Below are 26,106 nucleotides of genomic sequence, written 5' to 3' on the forward strand. Positions count from 1 at the left end.
TGGGTCAAAGTAAAGGGATGGGTCTGGCTAGTTACTTGCAGCAGGAGCATGTCCTTAAGGCACAGATTGCTCATGCTATTGTTTGTGGTTTAAGAACGACTTTAAGCAATTTTCCAGGTATTCTTTGCCTTCATTCTGGTAAACCCACAACCTTCCAGCATGGGCGTCATGGACATCATGAACATGTCACAGTGCTGCAGAGATTTTGTTTATGGCCAGTTTTGGGGTCATTTTATGGCAGATTTTGGGGGCCTGTTCCCAACAAATTAGCAATTCATCAAAAACAGTTGTCTTTCAATCCCTTACACATAGTTTATTGGCAAGGATATTGCTAGACTTTGCTAAAAAATTTGCTGAAAAAAATTTACTTGAGCCATTCTCTACTTTATGACTTGGTTAACCATATCAGTAAAGAAAGTATGTTAATTTGGAATTATTTTTCCCATTGTATCCATATTGAGTCCAATGTAAAAGCTGCTACATGATGACTTTCCCTTCCCAGGACTATTTTTTACCACCTTCTGGTGATTGCTACCGTTTTCTTTGGTAATAATGTCCCCTCCCTACACCAACCATGTTATTCTAGTGGAGACGGCCAATAATATTCTGCCCTCTCCCACCTCCTTGTCATAAAATGGGTCCATTTCTCAGCACAGAGCAATACTGATATGCAATGTTATGACTCAGCTGGATTAGTCACCAGCTTTCCTTGGGATTCTTTGGCAGCAACTGGCTAGGATAAGGCTGTCCTTCTGGACCATGATCTCTGACATGCGGAGAGGCCCATGAATCCTAAAAACAAAGAAAATAAGAGTGATAACAAGAGTAACATTTCAGTTCTCATTTCGAGTTGCTGAGATCCAGGTCATTGTCCTCAACCCTGTAAGTTTCCTTTTTTTTGCTGTGAGCCAGCCTATTGTGCCTCTTCCTTAAAAATACCATTTTCTGCTTAGGCTAATACATGTTGGATTTCTGACAGTAGCAATTAAATATTTTCCTGAAGGGCTTTACTAAGGAAGCAGCAAAGGAAGCATTTTCTCAGGTTTATGTTCTGCAGTCTGCCAACACACTATGCCTTTTCATTTCAGCTCTATGGAAACAGTCCCTATAAGACATATGTCCTTCTCCCATTCACAGTAAAGATTCACAGAGTTTTATAGTTTGAGGAATATACATTAAGATCAAAATAGGGGCAATGACTTCAAAAATGAATAGCTATATTCCCAATCAATGCATAAAAAAGAAGTGAGGGATGAAGATTTATATTGCAAAGAATGTCTGAAGTTTACAAAATTATTTAACACATGATTTCTTGGAATTGTGAGTTTCTTTTGGGGTATTTAAAATATACACTGACTAATTCAGACTTTTGAGGACTATTTTGTACACATTAAACAAACAAGGAAGACCACCTGTGAATTGCTAAAGAAGAGCATTGGCCTTTCCTTAGATCATGTACAAGTGAAACAATGTTTTACAGATTCTAAAATATCTGGCCATGATCATAAAACCAGAAGAAAAAAAAAGGCAGAGATGCAATAATGACGTGTTTATTTAAGCCATTTATTTAAGCCAGTAAATCACTAGTATATTTATACTTTAATTACACCATATAAAAATTACTGTATATACTAACTCTATAAATCAGTAGTAAATCTCATTCATATCTTATCCAACTATCACTACTATTCTTCCAAGCACTCCAAGAAATAAGAATAAGGTTGTTTCAGTTCACCTATAAAACCAGAAATGGCCCCTGAGGGCGGCACCTGGAAGCCTTGCACGCTTCTCATTGTTTGGGCCTTGTTTCCCCACTGCACCATATCCTTTACCTTATTAAAGCATCACATGAATATACTCTGAGTCTTGTGAGTCCTTTGCTCTTCCTTATTACTTTCTTTTGAGTTTAATTAATATCAATATCTTCACGTGTACCTCTTGTAACACAGGCTTAAACATCTCACAAATTGTGAACTTTCGCTATATGAGTTAGTCCTCTGTAAAATAAGATATTAAGGATATAACATAAACATATAATAAAGTCAGAAGCAGCACCAACAATTAATTAAATTTGAAACATTTTTTCATATTTTCCTGTTTTTCTAAGTTAACGTACATGTCCTTTATCAAAAAAAAAAAAAAAAAAAAAAAAGGAAAGAAAGTACATTAGGGAGATGGTTAAGTAATAGGGATTGTACTGGACACAAAGAGATTAGCTACTCTGATGACTTCTTCTGCCATAGGCTGTTACTACAGATAAATCATAATTAGCCATTTACCATTAACACATTTGAGCATTTCAGTGTCACCAAACATGCCCCATAACCAGCTCTTTCAACATTTGTCCTGGAATAAGATGTGCTCAGTGTCACCCATGCAAGGTACAGGCTGGAGCTAATAATTCTGTGTGTTCAATGTCCCCAATTCTACCCACCACATCTGTAGACAGGTGAGATCAAGGTTAACACAAAGACAATTTTAAAGAGTAATCACAAAAAGGCACCCTACAGCTGGGCGTGGGAATAAGAGACAAAGGATTCTCTGACTCCAGTAGTTGCTAGTCTGGCTAAGCTTTAAAAAAAAAAAAAATGGGGTAAATTTTTTAAAATGTTGGTGGACAAAGACAATAGTAAAAATTAAAAAAAAAAAAAATAGCTTAATGCTGATGGTCAGGTCACTGCTTCTAGCCATACAGGTCACACATTGCCCAAGTCCAAGGGCCACACATTGCATACACTTTCGATGTGAATGGACTCCCATGGAACTGTGCAAAACAGCAGTCCTACTGGGCCCCACTATACACTTTCTGGAGATGGTGATAGGGCTTTTGTGCTTTTAAATACATGATTCTAACACACAGCCACAGTTGAGAACTAATGGTCCAAACTGTTTTTTCCATATGCTAATTATATGCCTTTGAGACTCATGTTGAGATTCTTATTGTTTTCAATATCTGCCTGCTGAGCAGATATTTCTTCTCCATTAATACCCTTAGGAATTTATCTTCTTTATATATTTAACAATAATCTTTCCTGTTGTGCAAGAACATTTGCTTTTGTTCCCACTTTCATTTACCTTGCTCCATCATATCCAAAGGTTGAAGAAACTTGTTGAATCACATACTTTTATGTAATTATATAACTTCAATTAAATAACAATGTAATGTTTACATAGATATAGATGATATTTTTCCAGATACTCTGCACATTTCAACAGTTCCCTTTAGGAAATAAACAAAACTTGTATCAAGAAAATTATCTTCTAAGCATTATATGGTACATATATTTTAAACACCACTATAATCTGCTTAAGAAATGCCATTAATAAAAAGGTCAAATCATGTGTTATTGGGTAATCTGGGTTGTTCTATTTTGCTTTCTGGGCTTCACAACCTTCTTGGGAGACCTGCTGTGTCCCTATGCCATGAGTGGCTGGTGGGGCTATTCATTACAGGACTATGACCATCTGCCACAAACCCCCAGCCCCACTGTCACCATAGGGTAGCTGAGGATGTGACTCAGTTAAGACCAATTTGAATCTCAGGAGAGAAAGCAATTGGAGTTGGGTTAACCGACAAGAATGCCACACTGATACTTCAGGAATTCCCTGACCTACCCTAGGAAACTAGATTTTCTTTTTATTCTCTGAGTAAACAAATTGCTTTTTGCCTAAGTTAGCCAGAATTGGTTTCTGTGATTTGCAACTAAAGGATGCTACAATTAGAGAAATTGGTACCAGTGTAGAATTCAGGCAAAGGAATCCTAGGCATATTTGCCGTATTTGCATTTACTTATTGGGTTGAGGTAAGTCCAATGAAAATAAAAATCTACTTCAAATTCCAGGAAAGGAAACCAGTAGCCATTGATTGCTACAAACTGCAAAATAAGTCAAGTTTTCAACTGTAGTCATCTCAGATGGTGAAGCTCTGGTGGGACAATTAGCTGCTGTCATTTACCAAGATAAAGTGAATATGAAGATTTTTAGACTGTTGGGGAAAATAGTGGCTCTGAACAACGTAAAGGAACTTAACAAAACGAAAATTAAAAGTTCCCATTTTAAAGCCCTCCCTTCAAGGTATGAAATCAAACTGAGGACCTTTTAATAACCTGCTGCAAGTCTCATATTGATGTCCTTTAAGATTGAGCTCATAGAAAGTCAAACACAAAAACTTATGCTACGGATTTCCAAACTGACCCAGATAAATTGACACTATCTCAATAGAACACTTTTGTAAACATTAAAACACTACTCAGAAAAAAAAACAGTAAGATATTAACAAGTTTAACATTGATATCTAAGAAGTATTGGAAGAAATAGGGAACTACAGAAACACAAATCTCTCAGAAACACCATGAAGTTTTCTTTACCTGAGGTTATCTTGACTCTCTTGCAGAAGAAACACAATTGGCTCCCCGTGTTCATGGGTTCCCTATCCATGGATTCAATCAACTAAGGATTGAAAATATTCAGAAAAAAAAATCTACAATGTTACAAGAAGCAAAGCTAGAATTTTCCACTGCACCTAATACTAAGTTAAATCCATGAAAATGAAGTAATGTATAAGCACTGTATTAAGTATTATAAGTAATCTAGAAATGATTTAAAGTATATGGCAACAAGGCACAGTGGCTCACTCCTATAATCCCAGCACTTTGGGAGGCTGAGGAGGGAGGATCACTGGAGGTCAGGAACTCAAAACCTGATAGGCACATAGCAAGACTCTGTCTCTACAAAAAATTTAAAAATTAGCCAGGTGTGGTGGTGCACACCTCTGGTCCCAGCTACTTGAGAGGCTTCAGCACAGGAAGTTGAGGCAGCAGTGAGTTGTGATTGCACCACTGCACTCCAGTCTGGGCAACAGAGCAAGACCTTGTCTCAAAAAAAAAAAAAAAAAAAGAATAAATAAAATTTAAAAATTAAGTATACAGTAGAATGTACATAGGTTATACGTAAATACTACACCATTGTATATAAGGGACTTGAGCACCTGTGGATTGTGGAAACCATGGGTGTCTCGGAACAAATCCCTCAGGGATATTGAGGGATGACTGCATATACAATTCATTTATGACCTCCTCTCACTGTTGTTCTAGTACCCAGAATAAGAACTCAACATGGCACAGGTAATGCATTTACTTTGAAGAGTGGAATGCTAGATTTATTGTGCATCTCACCCATTTGTCTCCTCATTCTTTGCCCATTAGAACCCCAATCAATCTCCATTCTTGCTGCATGAAGACACTTGGGAGAAAACACCAGTCTTTTAAATATTGACAACTCACTGTGATCTCCAGACCAGTAATCTATTCAGCAAGTGGAGCAAATGCAAAAGACTTTCTAGTTTCAGCAATTTTTACTGGAGCCCAAAATGACGGAAATCAGCTGCTATCATCAACATTAGCAGGCACTAGGACACATGTGGTACAGAAAACCTTGATTCATGAAAAGATCTCTGATTCTGGCTAAAATATGAAGTTCCAGGAATGAAACTAATAAGCAATCACTAAGGTCATATCTGATTTGTAAAACAGAAAAAAAGAATCCAAATCTAGTGAACACCAGCATGATAAAGTTACTCTGCTCCAACATTGCCTCTCAAACTGTTCTAGATCCTGAGTCAGTTCACTCCCAGCAGCCTCTAAGTGAAAGGGGTAGGGTACCATTGAGAGAAAATGCCAAATTAATATCATTTTGTATTCTTGAATCTTACTCTGAACCTTCTCCAAAAATATATGTGGCTATTTTATCTGGGTAACTGTGTCTTGGGAATAGGGAAACATACCAATCTTGTTTTTTTTAGATGATCAAATACAGGCACTAAAATAGCACTAATGTCTGGGGATCCACACTGCCACTGTATCCCACTGTGTAGTGTGGTGGCTATGGAATCCATATGATAAATGTTATTCTGTCCTGAGTTTGCCTCACAGTACTTTCAGGAATGTCTTAATCCCATTCATTGGTTATTTCCCTAGTTCCTAATTATAAAGCTTGAGTGATAGCTTCAGCAATTAACAGTACCTCTACATTCACTCTTTGATCACGTAGCAAAGCCTATTTTCAAAGGAAAATACTGAAGCCACTATCAATTCTCCTGACAATCATACAAGCAAACAAAAAGCCACAACTACATGACTTGGAAACTGCAGATAATTATGCCATTACAAATACTCAAAAGATGCACCTATTGCAATTTATATTATACCCTCCATTAATTATTCAATTTAGCACACATAGAAGATATATGGGTATATGAAAATGGCACCTAATTGTTACAAGTGAAATTCAGTGTTGACTCCAATTTCTAATGTAGTCTTATTACTGCTGTAAATTAACATATTACCTGGTAATTGACAGGCAGTTACTACCCTATAGAATGCATATTTCTCTTTTTGAATAACCATTAAATAACAAAATAAAATAACAAATGTTTGCTTTTACCTGCCAGAGACTGTAGTATATTCTTGCACACATATACACACACACACACACATATATATATTTTTATATATACACAAACACATATATTATATTTCAGCTATGAACCCTACTCATAACTGGGTTCTATTTGATCCTCATAGCCATGTGTGGGGCCATCTTAGATAGGACTTGAAAGCCAGTCCTTTCCAAGTTACCATATTGCCTATTCTGTCAGCTGTGTTTACATACTTGCTTCATGAAGAGAGTTCAATTGTGACCCCTGAGAAATATAGTCAGGGACTGTACCGTGAAAGCCAAGGGCTCTCCTTCTATGACTTTGCTTGATGATACAGATTAATGGAAGACTATAGCAATTCTACCCAATTCTACTGAAATGAAGGAACCCTGCCCAGTTGAACTCCTAGCTGAAGTCCAAGGTAATGTTAGAAGGCGTAGTAGAGAAAGAGAGTAATTAATTACAGCTAATATCTCATAAGCAGTTATAGAAACAAAATCTGTAGCCTGCATTTCTTGGTTTGCTTTGTATTTAGCACATAGAGTATCTTAGAGTTTTGTTTTCATTACAGAGTTAACTCTACTACACTGGTTCTGATTGAACAACATGCTAACAAATTTCTCACAGCCGGCCAAAATAGTCTGTAAGATTTTGGGTTTCAAAGTAGCACTGCAGCAACTGTATGATAAACAGATTGAAGGTCCGAGCGCAGTGGCTCACGCCTCCAATCCCAGCACTTCGGGAGGCCGAGGCGGGCGGATCACGAGGTCAGGAGATAGAAGCCATGCTGGCTAACACAGTGAAACCCCATCTCTACTAAAAAAAATACAAAGAATTAGCCTGGCGTGGTAGCGGGCACCTGTAGTCCCAGCTACTCAGGAGGCTGAGGCAGAAGAATGGCGTGAACCTGGGAGCCAGAGCTTGCAGTGAGCCAAGATCGTGCCACTGGACTCCAGCCTGGGTGACGGCGAGACTCTGTCAAAAAAAAAAAAAAAAAAAAAAAAAAAAAAACAAGAAAAATAGACTGAAGGCCGGGCACGGTGGCTCACACCTATAATCCCAGTACTTTGGCAGACTGAGGCAGGTGAATCACCTGAGGTCAAGAGTTCAAGACCAGCCTAGCCAATATGGCAAAATCCCGTCTCTACCAAAACTAAAAAAACTAGCCAGCCATGGTGGCAGACACCTGTAATCCTAGCTACTTGGGAGGCTGACGCAGGAGAATCGCTTGAACCCTGGAGGTGGAGGTTGTAGTGAACTGAAATCACACCAGTGCACTCCAGCCTGGGCGACAGAACAAGACTCCATCTCAAAAAGAAAGAAAGAAAAAAAAGACCAAAGACAAAAAGTCAGAGGTAAAAAGAAAAATCTGGAAGCTATTACAGGAGTATAGAAAGAAGTTTTGAGGCCTAAATCATGGGGAAAGAAATGGAAGTTCGGAAAAGGACCAGGTATTTGCTATATGAAATAACTACTGTGAATTAGCTTATTAAAAATTTTGAATGTAGTGAATAAACTACATCCAACCTATCCATTAAGTTTCAAAGATAATCATCGAAGTCCTCTATTGACACTTCCTTTTTAAAGGATTAGCTATCTAGAAACATCATTGATCTGAAACTAGTTTGTAATTTTTTTTAAGTTACAAGTAATTTTGTTTATTTTTTCTTTGAGACAGACTCTCACTCTGTCGCCCAGGTTGGAGTGCAGGGGTGTGATCTCAGCTCACTGCAAGCTCCGCCTCCCAGGTTCACACCATTCTCCTGCCTCAGTCTCCCACGTAGCTGGGACTACAGGCGCCTGCCACCACATCCAGCTAATTTTTTGTATTTTTAGTAGAGACAGGGGTTTCACCGTGGTCTCGATCTCCTGACCTTGTGATCCACCCTCCTCAGCCTCCCAAAGTGCTGGGATTACAGGCGTGAGCCACCGCACCTGGCCACAAGTAATTTTTTAGAAGGCCTCTGAGTGGTCAAATTAAGTGTCACGAGGTTCATTTAGCAGTCTCACTTAGAGCCTGCTACCTCTTTTACAGGCCCCTCCCATCTTTTCTTTTCTTTTCTTTTCTTTTTTAGAATTGCGACTATCTGGATTCCATGTCCAATTAAAAAGTCGGAAGACCAAACTCTGATACTTTCGGGAGAGGGTAAGCAAAGCAGGCAAATGAGTAAAGGAACCCTGCATATGACAATAAGGAGGGGTGAAGACTGAGATAAAGTAGAAAACACATGCCCATCTATCAGGTTGGTGCAAAAGTAATTGCAGCTTTTGCAAATATGCAAAAAACTTTTATTAGGTTGGTTGCTTTCGAACCAACCTGATACAAGGGACAGCCACTGCTCAGCATTAGCCAATTGTAGCCAAATGGAAATGAAAGCTACACAGATCTGATTTTTCAAAATAAATTAAATTTAAATTTTACAGGAAATCTCCCAAATGTAAGCACGCAATTAACTCAAAATTGTTTCAACATGGGGTCAGTTACCTCCTGTTCAATAAGTCTAAGAATATCACCATGTTATAGCATTCCACAATACTTAATATTTACAATAATTCCTGATCATAAAGCAAAAGGAAATTAAATTAGTATGATCTGTTTAATAAGGTTGGAGAATTATATAATACATCTGAGAAAGTTTCACATCCACAAGGATTAAAGCTTTAAAATGGAAATGATTTAAGCTATTTGTAAACCTTGGCTGTCTAGAATGACATATTACCCAAAGTCTTGATCAGCAGAGTTTTCCTTTATGGACTTACGCCATTAGTTGATGTACAGTTTGTCATAGCTACCCTCACCTTCAGCTTGCTAGTAGGGCAGAGGTTCCATGCCAGGAGAGGCAACCCAAGATGATCAGAGGCTACTGCCCCCACAAATGCCTTATTTGTAAACAGGGTGTCATGCCCGGGGGAAAGGCTGGCAATAAAAACAAAAAGCTTCAAAACGCTCCCTAAGAAAATTTACTTTATATAGAATAGAGTGTGGAAACTTTCAAACCTAGGGATGTTTTTGAAAACAATGGAGATTTTGTAGTAAGCAACTAAGAAAGGGTACGAGAGCAATAAGTGAAATCACAGACCAACTAGAATTTTACCAGAGAGAATCAGGGAAAGAGACAGGAAGAGCATTCATGAGGCTAGAACAAATCTCAAAGACTGGTTTCCCAGACTGCCCCTGGAAACAGGACTGGATTTAATTATATGCAACTGGAGAGCAATCTATGCCCTAGGGCATTCTCAAAAACAATAGTGTAATCAGTTGGCAATTAGTGTTGGCTTACAGCTGAGCCTGATACCAAGAGAAGCAAATAGTTTACTAAAGAAATCAAAGAAATAGTAAAACAGAACCCTTCTAAAACCACCATCGTCATAGAAAGATTGTGCATGTGTCCAAGGCTGCACTATATGAAGCAACATCAGTGGCTGCACACAGAAGGTACAACAGACGTCTCAAAAATAGTCCAGATAAGTCACCACACAGATAAACAAGCAAACAACATCAAAAACAAGCCTGAAAAAGTTCAGTAGCCAGAGATGCTACAATGTGTTATCTAAAATGTCTAGCTTTCTTTTTAACAAAAAAGTTACAAGATATGCAAAAAGGAAGAAAGTGTGACACACACACACACACATACACACACACAAACAGGCAACAGAAACTGCCTTTGAAGGGAACCAGAGGGTGGACTTGCAGATAAAGATTTTAAAGCAGCTACTATAATATGTTTCAAAAACTAAAAGAAAAAATACTTAAAGAAGTAAAGAAATGTACGATGACAATGTGTCATCAATTAGAGAATATCAATAAAAAGACAGAAATTAAGTTTTCAAAGAACCAAATGAAAATTGTGAAGTAAAAATGTATATTAACGGAAACAAAATATTCACTAGAGGGACCCAATAGTGGATTTCAGAGGACAGAAGAAAGAAATCAGAAAATCTGATGACAGATCAATAGAGATTATGCAATCTAAAAAACAGAGAGAAAAGGTAATGAATAAAAATGAGCAGAACCTCAGAAATGCAGGGACACTATTAAGTGCACCAACATACATGAAATGGGAATAACAGAAGAAGAGAAGGGAAGTGATGGAGCATAAAAAAATATTCAAAGAATAATGGCTGAAAAATTCCCAAATGTGATGAAAAACATTTATTCACCACATCTACAAAACTCAACAAAATCGAATTAGGATAAGTGCAATGGGATCCATACCAGGAAACATCATAGCAAAAATGTTGAATGTCAAAGACAAAGGGAAAATCTTGAAAGCAGCAAGTGAGAAATAACTCATCACATACAAGAGAAACTCATTCAAATTAACAATTCACTTTCCATCAGAAACAATGAAGACAGAAGGTAGGAGAATGACATACTTAGAATGCTGAAAGATCAAAAAGTAACTGCCAACCAAAGACCTTATTTCTAACAAAACTGTCTTTCTAAAATGATGGCAAAATAAAGACATTCTCAAACATATAAAAATGAACAGAAGTTGTTACTAAAAAACCCATCTTACTAGACATACTAAAGGAAGCTCTTCAGGCTAAAAGCAAGTAACTCCAAGCAGGAACTTGAATCCACACTAAAACAAAGAGGGATAATAAGCGTGATTTTGTAATTATAAAGAACAGTAAAAATATTTCTTCTCTTTTCTTCTTTTAACTAATTTACAAAGTAATTGTAACAGCTTTTCTTCCTAACAATATAGATAAATCATCTTGACTCCAAGCTATGCCTATCCCTCCACTTTTGTACAATTCTTCCCTCTCTTTCCTATGCAAGGACATAAATCCTGCAATTCTTCCCTTTTTATATCCTTCATCATTATTTTTTCCCCTTCCTACCAGATTATTTCCTTTAGCACCTAAATTAACAATTATTTATGCTGGTTTATTAGCAAGTATTATGAGAGTCTGCACATAGTAGAGTTTGTGTTTTTAAGAATTTTTCTTACATAAAGAAGAAAAACATTTGGGGGAGGAAAAATTCTAAGCCCATTAGAAGTAATTCCAATGCAATTTAAAAATTATCATCACTTGGGACACATACTTCATCATTCATTTGTACAATAAATATTTATTTGCACATAGGTAGAAAATTTAGTTCTGTAAAAGAAATCAGTATCAAATATACACAAATATCAAATTTTACCAACTGATTAATCACACAAGAGAAGAAAACAGAATGTGCACAGCTAAAACTCAGAAAGCTTCAGAAATAAAAAAAAAAAATGAAAGATATTTTTTAAATAAATCATACAAGAAAACAAAGGCAAGCCTCTAATTTGTGGACTTGCCTTAGCCAGGTAACTCCATCATGCTCCCTAGTACTTCCCATGTACTTGTGCTATCATACTCCAACCACTTATAGAGCTACCACCATGACCAGGCCCTGAACAAGTCTTTATATTAGTCAGTTCTTCATTCAAAAAATATTTGTGAAATACCTACTATGTTCTAGTTATTGATCATACAAGAGTGAACAAAATAAGCAAATTCTATGCCCTCATGCATCATATGTTCCAGTGGAAGCAAATAAAACCAACCAACCAATAAATAAATAAATAAGAATAACAGATCCTAAGTCCCATGAAGAGACTGTGCATGTCACAATGACTACTCCAGATTGAAATGTCAGGTTAGGTCTCTTTGAGATGGCATTTAAGCTAAATCCCAAAATTCATCCAGGAGGATTTCCATGTTACATATGAGAAAGCCTACGGCTTAAAGAAGTTAAGTAACTTGACAGTGTCACAGAGCTGGTAAGTAATAGAACCAGGGTTCTTGAGTATTACTGATAGATAGTGCATTAAATCTGGAGGCAGCCTTATTTGCAACTGAAAAATTAATTTCTCAGTGGGGAGGAGCGTAATCTTTAGTCTTTCCCAGTACATAAGAAACCAATATTTCCATTCTATCCTTCTGTCTGTTATTTATTGAGTGTACATTTCCTTTAATAAATGATAGATAAATTGACTTCAAAACACACACACATACATTGTACACAGTGACTCCTACAATAAAGATTGTAAAACTTCATTATGTGTGTGAATTAACTGATGAGCCACTTAGCTATGCAGTTGGCCAGCCTGCAAATCACAGACTCAGATGCAGTATGGTTGAGGAAGAGAGGAAATAATACTAACTATGCATTTTTTTCTGAAACAAACACCCTAGATGTTTTTGTTGCAATGATCAACAGACCACATTTTGAGAAGCCTCCTACTATGGTCTATTACAGTAATTCTCAAACTCCAGTATGAATTAGAATCACCTGGAGAGCTTGTTAAAACAGATTTCTGGGTCCCACCCCAGAATTTTTGATTCAGTAAGGCTGAGGTGGTACCTGAGAGTTTGCATTCTAAAAACTTCTCAGATGATATTGATGCAGCTGGTTCAGAGACCACATTTTGAGAATCTCTAGTCTATTCAACAGAAAAGTCTCTCTAATCATGGCAATAACATACAGATTTATGGAATTCCTCACAATTTCCTCAAAAAAGTCCTATAGCAAATAAAGAAGAAATGCACAATATGCCTTCTAATTAGAAATAAAATATCTCATAATAACATGGTCATCATTACAGTCTGTGGATTTACTGACATTGATGGTTGGTTGGAGCAAAATGGGGATAGGTGTCTGTAGGAACCTAGTTTTTAGATTCCTTCCTGGGCAGGGGTCGTCGCGAGAGACCACTCGACACGGAAGTCACAGTGGAGAGATTTATTGCTAGTGCGCTAGGGTCCTATGTCCGAAGTTGGCCACAGGACCCCGAATGCCTAGTACAGACAGTTTATAAAGGCAAAAACCACAGAAACTCACAAAGCTTGAGGCGCAAGATGATTGGAGCAGGTTATGGCCTGAGCAGGGTGTCTTACTCTGATTAGTTGGTTTGAACCCGCGCGGGGTATTTCTCGGGCTCGTTTTTCTGTTTGAGTTCCGGGAATTTTGGGTGGGTGTTTTGGATAGCCACATGGACGTTGGGCGGGTGCTTTAGATGGCCACCTGGTCATTGGGCGGGTGCTTTAGATGGCCACCTGGTCATTGGGTGGGTGCTTTAGAGCCTGGTGTGGCTTTTCTAAGCTTTCTAAGTTTCTAAGTCTCTAAGTTTCTAAGTCTATAAGTTTCTAAGTCTCTAAGTTTCTAAGTCTGTAAGTTTCTAAGTCTCTAAGTTTCTAAGTCTGTAAGTTTCTAAGTTTTTGTGGCCTATTTTCATGTCATGTAAAAAAAGTGGTTAAACATGCAGGAAGTTCTGGTTACAGCAACTGTTAGTTGTGTAATTGATTGGTATCCTAGAAACTCTGCTTCAGCTGGTCTGTTTTCTGCCTCAAGCACCAGGCCAAAACCAAACAAGACAAAGCAAAGCCTACAGGTCTGTTTCAACACATGCCTAAAAACAGCTGAGCAATTCATCTACTACTGATTTTATCGATGTGATGCAGGGAGGTAACTTAACTCTAAAACCTTTGTTGACACAAACTACCTATACTTTGTCAAATTATTAAACCCAATATGTATTGTAAGAGAAAAATAAAATTCCAAGGCCCCTAACCATCTGAATGGACCCTTCCTTTCTTCCAAGGGCATTCCAGAGTTACCTTAAAATCTAGTTCAGAACATGATAGAAGAGAGGGTTGGACCTGCCTCATTATAGCTCCCCAGAATTTACATCAACACAGACGTTAGATTTGATAAGAAGCATTTACAGTCTATTCTCTCTGAAGCCTAGTACTTGGAGCCTTCCTCTACATGATAAAACCGAGGTCTCCACAAACCCAGACATTCCTTTCTATGGATAATAACTATTTAAAACAATTGTCAATCAGAAAATTTTAGGATCTACCTATGACACTGGAAGCCCCCATCTTTAAGTTGTCCAGCCCTTCCAGATGGAACCAATAACTCTTACATGTATTGATTGATGTATTGTGTCTCCCTAAAATGTGTAAATTAAGCTGTACCCTGACCACCTTAGGGACATGTCATCAGGACCTCCTTAGGCTGTGTCATGGGTGCATCTGTAACCTTGGCAAAATAAACTTTCTAAATTGACTGAGACTTGTCTCAAGTACTTTGGGTTTATAGTATGTGATGTGGTTTGGCTGTGTCCCCACTGAAGTCTCATCTTGAATTGTAGCTCTCATAATTCCCACGTGTGGTAGGAGGGACCCAAAGGGAGATAATTGAATCATGGGGGCAGTTTCCCCCATACTGTTCTCGTGGTAGTGAACAAGTCTCAGGAGAGCTGATAGTTTTATAAGGGGAAACCCACTTCATTCTCATTTTCTCTCTTATCTGCTGCCATGTAAGATGTGCCTTTTGCCTTCCTCCACCATGTGGAACTGTGAGTCCATTAAAGCTCTTTTTCTTTATAAATTACCCAGTCTTTACTAATTACCCAGTTTCTTTATAAATAACCCTTTCTTTATAAATTACCACGTCTTTATCAGCAGTGTGAGAACAGACTAACACGGTACGTTATAGAAAAGAAAGCTATATATTAGAACTTAGTTTGGCATCCAGAAGTACATCTTTCTGTAATCACTCTTCTCTTCTACATTCCCTTGCCATTTGTTTCAATCTATACTGTGCCATTTTAAAATACTTTGCTTTACTATTTCTCTCTTGTTTGTACATTTCCACAAGTTGATCAAAAGATCCTCCAAATCAGGAATCTCCTCTGTCTTGTATCTCCTTACAGCATTACTTTATTTTTATAAGAAATACTGAGGGCAAATATTGAGGAAGAAATGTCTGAACAAAGCCAGGCTCGTAGGAGAATACAGCTGTTCCAGGATATCACCTAGGATTCCTTACAAGACCACCCCCCACAACCTCCACCCTTACCAACTAGGTGTTGAGGATGCTCAGGCCTCTTACATAGAATGGCCTTGTATTTGCATATAATCTACACACATTGCACATCCTCCCATACCCTTTAAATAATCTCTAGATTTCTTAAAATACCTAACACAATGTAAATGCTGTGGAAATAGTTGTTATACTGTATTTTTTTTTTGTTTTTAATTGTATTATTTTTAACTGTTTTTTTCTCCGAATATTTTCCAGCCCTGGTTGATTGAATCCACAATGCAGAACCACGGATACAGAGGGTCAATTGTATTAAAACAATAACAAAACTCTCCTGCTTTGATAAGCCACTGTCATATTTATCTCCTTTGTGAAGAATTAATCCAGACTGTAGCAATAAGCCATTATGACTTTTAGAAAATCTGTAAAGTGCAGGTAAATATTATTTGATGAAAAGTTATTGTTGTTTGGACAGAGGTAACATTTATTAAGAGAAAGAAATGGACAGAGCAAATATGTTTTAAAAAGAAAAAGGCTATAGAGGAACCTGAATCTAAAACACACCTCCAAAAAGGCGCTTTCAGCGGCCACCTTACCCCTCCTCATCTTCCCTGGAGCCTGTTCCCCCTAGTTTGGATCAACTTTCTATCAGGCATCCCTCCCGAACTGGACTTCCAGGTGTTCAACTCCCTCCTTTCTTTGCTATGTTCTCAAAGGACCCCAGTCCGTCATAATATCTTCTTTCCCCCACGTCCCTTCATTGTAAACTGTCAGTGTAATTATTCAGAACATAGGCTGTTTAATACCTTAGTCGGATTTAGTTTTCTGAAAAGGCATGGTTGCATCTTCCAACAGACTGTGGAACACAGAAAAATTCTAGCGTTCAGCGAGTCAGTGCATCCCTCTAAATATTCACTAAGATACTGTTTTAGTTTGGATATTTAAATTAGGTCATGTACAGATTCCTAAAATTGGAGATGAAACAGTCAACATGCCTCTATTTTCTTGTATGGTGGTAAGAACACTTAATATGAGATTACCCTCTTAACAAATGCTGAAGTGTACAATACAGTAAGGAGTATCAGATGTGGGACAGTCAAAAGAGGATCTAAAACGCAGGAGAGGGAGGTTAAGCAGCGGTTTCCCGGGACCGTGTTGTGCTCCCCAAACGTTCTCAGGTTCCAGTACTGACCGCTCACCCCGATCTCTCCCGCCTTTGCCGGGGATTAACGGCGAGACGGCAGCCAACTGGGTCTCCACTCAACGCCGAGCTACCATGGCTCAGCCCTCTGGCCGCGAACTGGGGATCGGGTTGGGAGCGGACACCTGCCCCGCTCGCGGGAAAGGCAGGAGGAGGGAGGCGAGTAGGTCCCCCGCAACAGAGTCTGCACCTGCCCCGCGTGCCCTGGCTGCAAATCGCGACCCCTGCAACCAGAGGGCCCAGGGCGCCGGGACTGGGGAGGGGCGGGCCTGGGCGGCCCAGCCAGTCCCGGAGAGGCCCCAACAGAAGCCAGCCCAGAGCCCTGGGGGACAACCTGGGGAGGGGGGCGTTCCGCGGCCCCCATCCCTACAGCCCAGGAGGGAACTCCGTTTTTACCGTGGTTTTCCACTACTTTTTGAAAAAAGTAGTGGAAGAGAAAGGCGCCAACTTATGTCCCTCTTGCTCTTCGGGGCTTCAGGAAGGGACCTCCTACCCACACCCACGCCCAAATCCGCAACAAACTCCAGAGCCGGGCAGAGTCCGCGACCTTCAGACTACCCCGGCGAGAAAGCGCGCGCCCGCTCGGAGTGCCCTGAGCCAGCGCGGGCGAAGCAGGTGGATTCGACCGCCTCCAGCTCATCCCGCTTCAACACCCGAGCCACTCCCTCTCCCGCCTCCTGGTGCTGGAGGATCTCACCTAGCACCGAGGGGCACGGACAAAAAACGGGGCGGGCAGTGCCCACTTCTTGACGTCGGATCCGTGTCCGCCGCCGGCGCAGGGTCTGGCGCTGAGGACGCATGTGCGGGGTGGTCCCCCGCCCCGGAGGGTCGCTAACTCCCGGCCGCCTCCAGCGCCGGCGCCTCAACCCCGCGGGTCCCGGCGCCAAAGTCCAGACAGCGGCTGATGCCGGCACCCGGGGGCGATGGAGAGCGGGCAACACCGAGGATGTCCATCCTGTCCACCCAACCTGGAGCAACGCTCTGGGAAGCGTGCTGGCAGGATTTCAAGGCCAGAGTTAAACTGGCGCTTTCCGTGGTAACATTTTAATCCACTCACTGCCAGCTGCCGCCACTTCCCTTGCTACTGAACACAGAAAGCCCTCTTCCACCTCTCTCCATTTCCCCACTTCTATAATACCTCCATTTAGTTTCATGTTTGTTTTGCTTTTGTAAATTAAAAGAAGTATAATAGTTCTGACGTACAAGGCTTAAGAGACAAGCTATAGAGACTGCAATCCGATTTTATAGACTTGAATCCACCGTCGGTTGGTTATGAGATGCTTAAAAAATTATTTCTATTATCTGTGCCTCATTTTCCTCATCTGTACAACATGGATAATAACATTACTGACCTCATAAGGTTATTTGGAAGATGTGGGTATATAGCACAGAAAAATTGCCTGATGCCTAGTAAGCACTCAGAGCTCTCCTCCTCACAGAACTGTACTATATTACAACTGAAAGAGCTTTAAAAACACGATTTTCTGAGACCAAGCGCAGTGGCTGAGGCCTGTAATCCCAGCACTTTGGGAGGCCGAGGTGGGCGGATCACCTAAGCTCAGGAGTTCGATACTAGTCTGACCAACATAGAGAACTCGTCTGTACTAAAAATACAAAATTAGCCGGGCGTGGTGGCACATGCCTGTAATCCCAGCTACTCGGAAGGCTGAGGCAGAAGAATGACTTGAATCCGGGAAACCGAGGTTGCGGTGAGCCGAGATCGCGCCATTGCACTCCTGTCTGGGCAACAAGAGCGAAGAAACTCCGTCTCAAAAAAAAAAAAAGAAAAAGAAAACAAAAACAAAAACACGATTTTCTATTGTACTGAGAATTTGTCGATTAGGGATGGGTGGGAAACTTCTATTAGTGATCGAACTTTCGGACTGGGCAACCTGGGTTGCAGTTCTACCTTCACCTCTCACAAAATGTGTGACTTTGGGCAAATCACTTCACCTTTCTGCACCTCAATTACTCCATCTGTCAAATGAAATAATAACACTTGTTAGTGAGGACTAAATAAGCTAACATTTGCGATTAATTTAGAATATTTACTATCAAATGTATATGCCTTTATTAAAGGTAGAATTTGCCTTTTATAAGGAGGTAACTTATAATTCAAATTCTATGCAAATCCATCAGAATCTCAGTCTTCTTACAAATACTGCTAGCTACGTTTGCAATGTACTCTAACTATTTTCATATTCTTTTCTTTCAACAGCAATTACAAGTTAAACATGATAGTTACGTTTTCAACGACTGGAAGTAACAATTTTGGGAAAAATACTGAAAACCGAATTATACTAGTTGAAGTCTAAGACGTTAGTGACGGTGTTAATTATTGTTTCCAATATTACTTATAAAATATACGTTTTGTAATTTTGAGAAATCAAGTCAATATTCAGTGAATGTTTCCCTAAGCCTCATATTCATATTCTTTTTTTAATTTTTAATTTTTGTGGGTACCTATTAAGAGTATACATTTAAAATTTACGAGGTATATGGGATATTTTGATAGAGCATACTATGTGTAATACTTACATCAAGGTAAATGGTGTATCCATCCCCTCAAGCATTTATCCTTTGTGTTACAAATATTTTTAAATGTACAATTAAATTATTGTTGACTGTAGTAACCCTGTTGTGCTATCAAATACAAGTTCTTATTCTTTCTTTCTAACTACTTTTTGTGCCCATTAACCATACCCACTTCCCCCAAATCCCCCAACTGTCAGCCCCAGTCTCTAGTTACCTTCCTTCTCTCTATCTCCATGAGATCGATTGTTTTAATTTTAAGCTCCCACAAATAAACGAGAACGTGCAAAGTTTGTCTTTCTATGCCTGGCTTATTTCATGTAACATGACCTCCAGTTTCATACATGTTGATTCAAATGACAGTATCTCATTCTTTTTAATGGCTGAATAGTACTCCATTGTGTATATGTACCACATTTTCTTTATCCATTCATCTGGTGATGGACACTTAAGTTACTTCCAAATCTTGGCTATTATGAATACAGGTGCAATAAATATGGGAGTACAGATATCTATTTGATATCCTGATTTCCTTTCTTTTGGATGTATACACAGCAATGGGACTGCTGGATCATGTGGTAGCTCTATTTTTAGGTTTTTGAAGAACCTCCAAACTGTTCTCCATAGTGGTTGTACTAATTTACATTCCCGTCAGCAGTGTATGAGAATTCCTTTTCTCCACATCCTCTCCAGCATTTGTTATTGCCTCTCTTTTGGATAAAAGTCATTTTAACTGGGATGAGGTAGTTTTGATTTGCATTTCTCTAATGATCAATGATGTTGAGCACTTTTTCATATGCCTGTTTGCCATTGGTATGTCTTCTTTTGAGAAAAACCTATTCAGATACTTTGTTAATTTTTAAATTGGATTATTAGATTTCTTTCCTAAAGAGTTGTTTGAACTCCTTATATATTCCTATATTAATCCATTGTCAGATAGGTAGTTTGCAAATATTTTCTCCCAATCTGGGGATTGTCTCTTTCCTTTGTTGATTGTTTCTTACACTGTGCAGAAGCTTTAAGCTTGACTTGTTCATTTTCACTTTACTTGTCTGGGTTTTTGGGTTACTACTCAAGAAATCTTTGCCTAGTCCAATGTCCTGAAGAGTTTCTCCAATGTTGTCTTTTAATAATTTCATATGTTGAGGTCTTACATTTAAGTCTTTAATACATTTTGATTTGAGTTTTGTATATGACAAGAGATGAGTCTATTTTCATTCTTCTGCATATGGATATCCAGTTTTCCCAGTACTATTGATTGAAGAAACTGTCCTTTTCCCAATGTATGTTCCTGGTATGTTGGTCAAAATGAGTTCACTGTAGATATATATATTTGTTTCCAGGTTCTCTGTTCTATTCCATTTGTCTATGTGTCTGTTTTTATGCCAGTAACATGCTGTTTTGGTTACTATATCTCTGTGGTACACTTCAAAGTTGGGTAATGAATAATAATTACTCCAGTTTTGTTCTTTTTTGCTCAGGATATCTTTAGCTATTCTGTGGCTTTTGCAGTTCCATGTAAATTTGGGGACTTTTTTCTATTTCTGCAAAGAATGTCAGTGGTTTTTATTTGTTTGTTTGTTTTGTTTGAGACAGAGTTTCGTTCTGTCACCCAGGTTGGAGTGCAGTCATGTGATTGTAGCTCACTGTGACATCTGCCTTCCAGGTTCAAGCAATTCTCATGCCTCAACCTCTCAAGTACTTGGGACTACAGGCACGTGCCACCACACCCAGCTAATTTTTGTATTTTTAGTAAAGATGGTGTTTTTCCATGTTGGCCAAGCTGGTCTTAAACTTCTGACCTCAAGTGATCCACCTGCCTCAGCCTCCAAAAACGCTGGTATTATAGGCATGAGCCACCGTGCCCAGCTGTCATTAGTATTTTGATAGGGGTTGTACTACATCTTGAGATTGCTTTGGATGGTATGGATGTTTTAACAATATTGATTCTTCCAACACATGAACATGGAATATCTTTCCATATTTTTGTGTTCTCTTCAGTTTCTTTCATCAGTGTTTTATACTTTTTACTGTAGAGATCTTTCAATTCTTTGGTTAACTGCTAGGTATTTTACTTTATGTGTAGCTATTGTAAGTGGGATTATGTTCCAGATTTCTTTTACAATTTTTTTTTTTTTTTTTTTTTTTTTTTTTTTTTTACTGTTGGCATATAGAAATGCTACTGATTTTTATATGTTGATTTTGAATTCTGCAACTTTACTGATTTTCTTTATCAGATCAAATAGTTTTTAGGTGTAGTCTTCTGGTTTTTCCAAATGTAAAATTTTATCATCTGAAAACAAGGATAATATGACTTTTTCCTTTCCAGTTTGGATGACTTTATTTATTCTTCTTCTTCTTCGTCTTTTTTTTTTTTTTTTTTTTTGATGGAATGTCACTCTGTCACCAGGCTGGAGTGTAGTGGCAGCCTCCCAAAGTGCTGGGATTACAGGTGTGGATCACTGTGCCCAGCCACATGCCTTTTATTTCTTTCTCTTGTCTAAGTGTTCTAGTTAGGACTTCCACTACTATGTTGAATGTGGTGAAAGTGAGCATCTTTGTCATGTTTCAGATCTTAGAAGAAAGGCTTTCAGGTTTTCCCCATTTAGTATGGTACTAGCTGTGGGTCTGTCATATATGGCTTTTATTATGTTGAGGTATGTTTCTTCTTTCCCCAGATTTTGAGGGTTTTTATCATGAAGCAATGTTGAATTTTATCAGATGCCTTTCAGCATCAATTGAAATGACCATATGGTTTTTGTCCTTCATTCTGTTGATAAGAAGTATCACACTGATTGATTTCCATATGTTGAACCATCCTTGCATCCCTAGGATAGATCCCACTTGGGGGTGATGAATGATCTTTTTCTTGTATTGATTAATTTAGTTTGCTTAGTATTTTTTGAGGATTTTTGCATTAATGTTCACCAGGTATGTTATCCTGTAATTTTCTTTCTTTAATGCATCTTTGTCTGCCATTGGCATCAAGGGAATACTGGTGTTATAGAATGAGTTTGGAAGTACTTCCTTCTCCTCTATTTTTTTGGAATAGTTTGAGTAGGACTGGTATTAGTTCTTCTTTAAATGTTCAGTGGAATTCAACAATGAAGCTGTTGGGTCCCAGGCCTTTGTTTGCTAAGACTCTTGTTGTTTCCGAGACATAGTCTCACTCTGTCGCCCAGCCTGGAGTGCAATGGCACAATCTTGGCTCACTACAGCCTCTACCTCTGGGTTCAAGCTATTCTCCTGTCTTAGCAACCTAAGAAGCTGGGATTATAGGTGCCAACCACCACGCCTGGCTAATTTTTTTTGTACTTTTAGTAGAGACGAGGTTTCACCATGTTGGCCAGGATGGTCTCAAACTCTTGACCTCTGGTGATCCACCTGCTCAGTCTCCCAAAGTGCTGGAATTACAGGCATGAGCTACCATGCCCTGCCACTAGGAGACATTTTATTACAACTTCAATCTTGATATTTGTTATAGGTCAGTTTAGGCTTTGGATTTCATCATGGTCCGATTTTGGTAGGTTGTACATGTCCAGGAATTTATCCATTTCTTCCAGGTTTTCCAATTTATTGGCATATACTTGCTCTTAGTATTCTCTAATGATCCTTTGAATTTTGGTTATATTGGGTGTAATGTCTCTTTTTTCATCTCTGATTTTATTTATTTGGATGTTCTACCATTTTTTCATAGTTCATCTGGCTAATGGTTTGTCAATTGTGTTTATCTTTTCAAGAAAATACCTTTTATTTTTTCTATTGTTTTCTTTTTTTCAATTTCATTTATCTCTGCTCTGATCTTTATTATTTCTTTACTTCTATTAATTTTGGGTTTGGTTTGCTTTTGATTTTCTAGTTCTTTAAGATGCATCATTATATTCTTTATTTGAAGTTTGTCTTCTTTTTCAATGTAGGCACTTAAAAACTCCCCTCTTACTATTGTTTCACTGTATCCCATAGATTTTGGTATATTGTATTCCCATTATCATTTGTTTTAAGAAATTTTTAAATTTCCTTCTTAATCTCTTCATTGACACCCTGATCATTCAGGAGCATATTATTTAATTTTCATGTGTTTGTATAGTTTCTAAAATCCCTCTTGTTAATGATTTTCAGTTTCTTTTTTGTGGAGAGAGGTGACACTTGATATAATTTTAATTAAAAAAAAATTTTTAAGACTTGTTTTGTGTCCTGACATCTGGTCTACCCTTGAGAATGATCTATGTGCTGAGGAGAAGAATGTTGAGTAAACTGTTCTGTAAATATCTATTAGGTCATTTTGGTCTATACTGCAGATTGATCCCTTTATCATTATATAATGACCTTCTTTTTGTCTTCACATTGTTTTTGTCTTGAAATCTATTTTCTCTGATATAAGTATGGCTAATCCTGCTCTGTTTTGGTTTCCATTTGCATTCAATGTTATTATTGATATTTAAGGACTTACTCTTGCCAATTTGTTATTTGTTTTCTGGTGGTTTTATGGTCTTCTTTCTTTGCTTCTTTTCTATTAATGTAGGTTATTTTTCTTGTGGCATGTTTTAATTTCTCGCTTTTTTATTTTTTGTTCATCCATTGTATGTTTTTAGATTTAAAGTTACCATGAAGCTTACAAATAATATTTTACAACCCATTATTTAAAACTGATGACAACTTAACACTGATTGCATAAACAAAGTAACAAAGAAGAAAAAGAAACACTAATAAAAACTCTACACTTTGACTTTGTCTTCCTGAATTTTAAATTTTTGCTGTTTCTATTTACTTTGTTTTATGTGTACTTACTATTACCAATGAGTTTTGTCCCTTCAATAATTTCTTATGGTTACTAATATCCATCTTTTTTCATGTTGAAGAAATTTCTTTACCATTTCTTGTTGGACAGGTCTGGTGTTGATGAAATCCCTGAGCTTTTGTTTATCTGGGAAACTCTTATCTCTCCTTCATGTTTCAATGAAGAAAACATAAAGGAGCTATTTTATCAGATAAATTATTCACCAGATATTTCCCTGAATATATTATTCCAGGATTAAATTATCCTAGAATAATAAATATAGTGAAATAGAATTTCATTCAGCATTTTAATTTAAAATTTTCTTCAGCACTTTAATATGTCTTGCCACTCTCCTCTGGCCTGTAAGGTTTCCACAGAAAAGGCTGCCACAAGACCTATTGGAGCTCCATTGTATGTTATTGATTCTTTTTCTCTTGCTGTTTTTAGAATCCTTTCTTTATCTTTGAGCTTTGGGAGTGTGATATTAAATGCCTTGAGGTAATCTTCTTTGAGTAAAATCTGTATGGTGTTCTAACCTTCTTGTATTTGAATATTGATACCTTTCTTTAGGTGTGGGAAGTTCTCTGTTATTATGCCTTTGAACACATTTTCTACCTCTCTTTCTACCTCCTCTTTAAGGATGGTAACTCTTAGGTTTGCCCTTTTGAGGCTGTTTTCTTGATAGTGTAGGCATGCTTCTTTCTTTCTCACTCTATTTTCTCTTGTCTCCTCTGTGTAGTTTCTAATAGCCTGTCTTCAAGCTCACTAATTCTTTCTGAAGTTTCTCACTCTGCTCCTAAGAGACTCTGATGTATTTTTCAGTATGTCAATTGCATTTTTGAACTCCAGAATTTCTGATGATTTTTTAAATTCTTTCAATTTATTTTAAATTGAGGATTCTTAATTTCTGATAGGATTCTTAATTTCTTCTCCATGTTATTTTGAATTTCTATGAGTTTCTTCAAAACAGCTATTATTAATTGTCTGTCTAAAAGGTCACATATCTCTGTCTCTCTGAGATTGGTCAGTGGTGCCTCATTTAGTGTTTGGTGAGATCATGATTTTCTGGTTGGTCTTGATGCTTGCGAATAATTTTTGATGTCTGGGCAGTTAGGAATTTATTGGAGTCTTTGCAGTCTGTGTTTGTTTGTACCCCATCCTTCTTGGGAACACTTTTCAGGTATCTGAAGGGACTTGGGTGTTGTGATCTCAGTTTTTGGTCACTGCAGCCATGTCTATATTAGGAGACACTTCCCGCCCAGTAATACTATGGTTCTTGCACACTCATAGAGGTACCACTTTGGTGGTCATGGATAAGAACCAGGAGAATTCTCTGGATTACCAGGCAGAGACTCTTGTTCTCTTCCCTTACTCTGTCCCAGTACTATGGAGACTCTCTCTCTGTGCTGAGCTCCCTGGAGCTGGGGGAAGGGTGACACAAGCACCCCTATGGCCACGGCCACTGGGACTGTCCTAGGTCAGACTTGAAGCCAACACAGCACTGAGTCTGAAGGGCAGATGGGCTCCCCTCTGGCCTGGAGTAGTTCTAGAAATGCCATTTAAGAGCCAAGACTTGAAATCAGGGACCCTAAAAGCCTGCTTATTTCTCTTCCCCATTGTGGCTGAGCTGATACCTAGGCTGCAAGACAAATCCCCTTTACCCTTTCCTCTCCTTTTCTCAAACAGAAAGAGGCTCTCCTCATAGCCACCACAGCTGGGAATGTGCTGGGTCACACCTGAAGCCAGTGTGTCTCAGAGTAATCCGTCAGCATGTACTACCTTGTTCAGGGCCCAAGGACACTTTAGTCAGCAGGTGATGGATCCTGCCAGGACTGGTCCTTCCCTCTAAGGCAGCAGGTTTCCTTCTGGCCCAGGGTGTGTCTAGAAATGTTATCCAGGAGCTACAGCTTGGAATGGGGGCTTTGTGACTCTGCCTGGTGCCCTATCCCACAGTAGCTGAGCTGGTATCCAAGTTACAAGACAACGTCCCCTTTACTTTTCCCTTTGCTTTTCCTCAAGAGGAAGAAAAGAGTCTTTTTCAGAGCTGCGAGCTGCATTGCCTGGGGTTGGGGAAGGGGTGATGCAAACACTCCTTTAGCCACCCAGCTGGTGTATCACTAGATCACATGCACCCCAAGTCCAGTGACTCTAAACCCAGCATAGCACCAGGACTTACCTAGCAGTTGCAGTCCTTGTGGCCTAAATTGCCTTTTGAATTTATTTAGAACCCCAGAGTACTTTAGCCTGTGGTGGCAAGGCTTGCTGAAACTCAAGTTCCAACTGCTGGGATGGGCAGTTTCCCCCTGGCTAGGACTTATCTAAATGCTTCCTCCATAGGCAGTGGC

At 38.7% G+C, this 26,106-nt stretch overlaps 1 long non-coding RNA gene across 1 annotated transcript in view; it reads right to left on the reverse strand.

The window, feature by feature from the left end:
* Positions 1–17,254, reverse strand: part of LOC140712849 (uncharacterized) — a 62,054-nt gene extending 44,800 nt beyond the window's left edge. The window contains exon 1 of the long non-coding RNA XR_012094656.1: positions 17,150–17,254. This is a non-coding gene — a long non-coding RNA (uncharacterized lncRNA). The remainder of the gene's footprint in view (positions 1–17,149) is intronic.
* Positions 17,255–26,106: the final 8,852 nt, after the last annotated feature.

Source organism: Chlorocebus sabaeus, chromosome 11, assembly GCF_047675955.1.
Source record: "Chlorocebus sabaeus isolate Y175 chromosome 11, mChlSab1.0.hap1, whole genome shotgun sequence".
NCBI classification, from domain to species: Eukaryota; Metazoa; Chordata; class Mammalia; order Primates; family Cercopithecidae; genus Chlorocebus; species Chlorocebus sabaeus.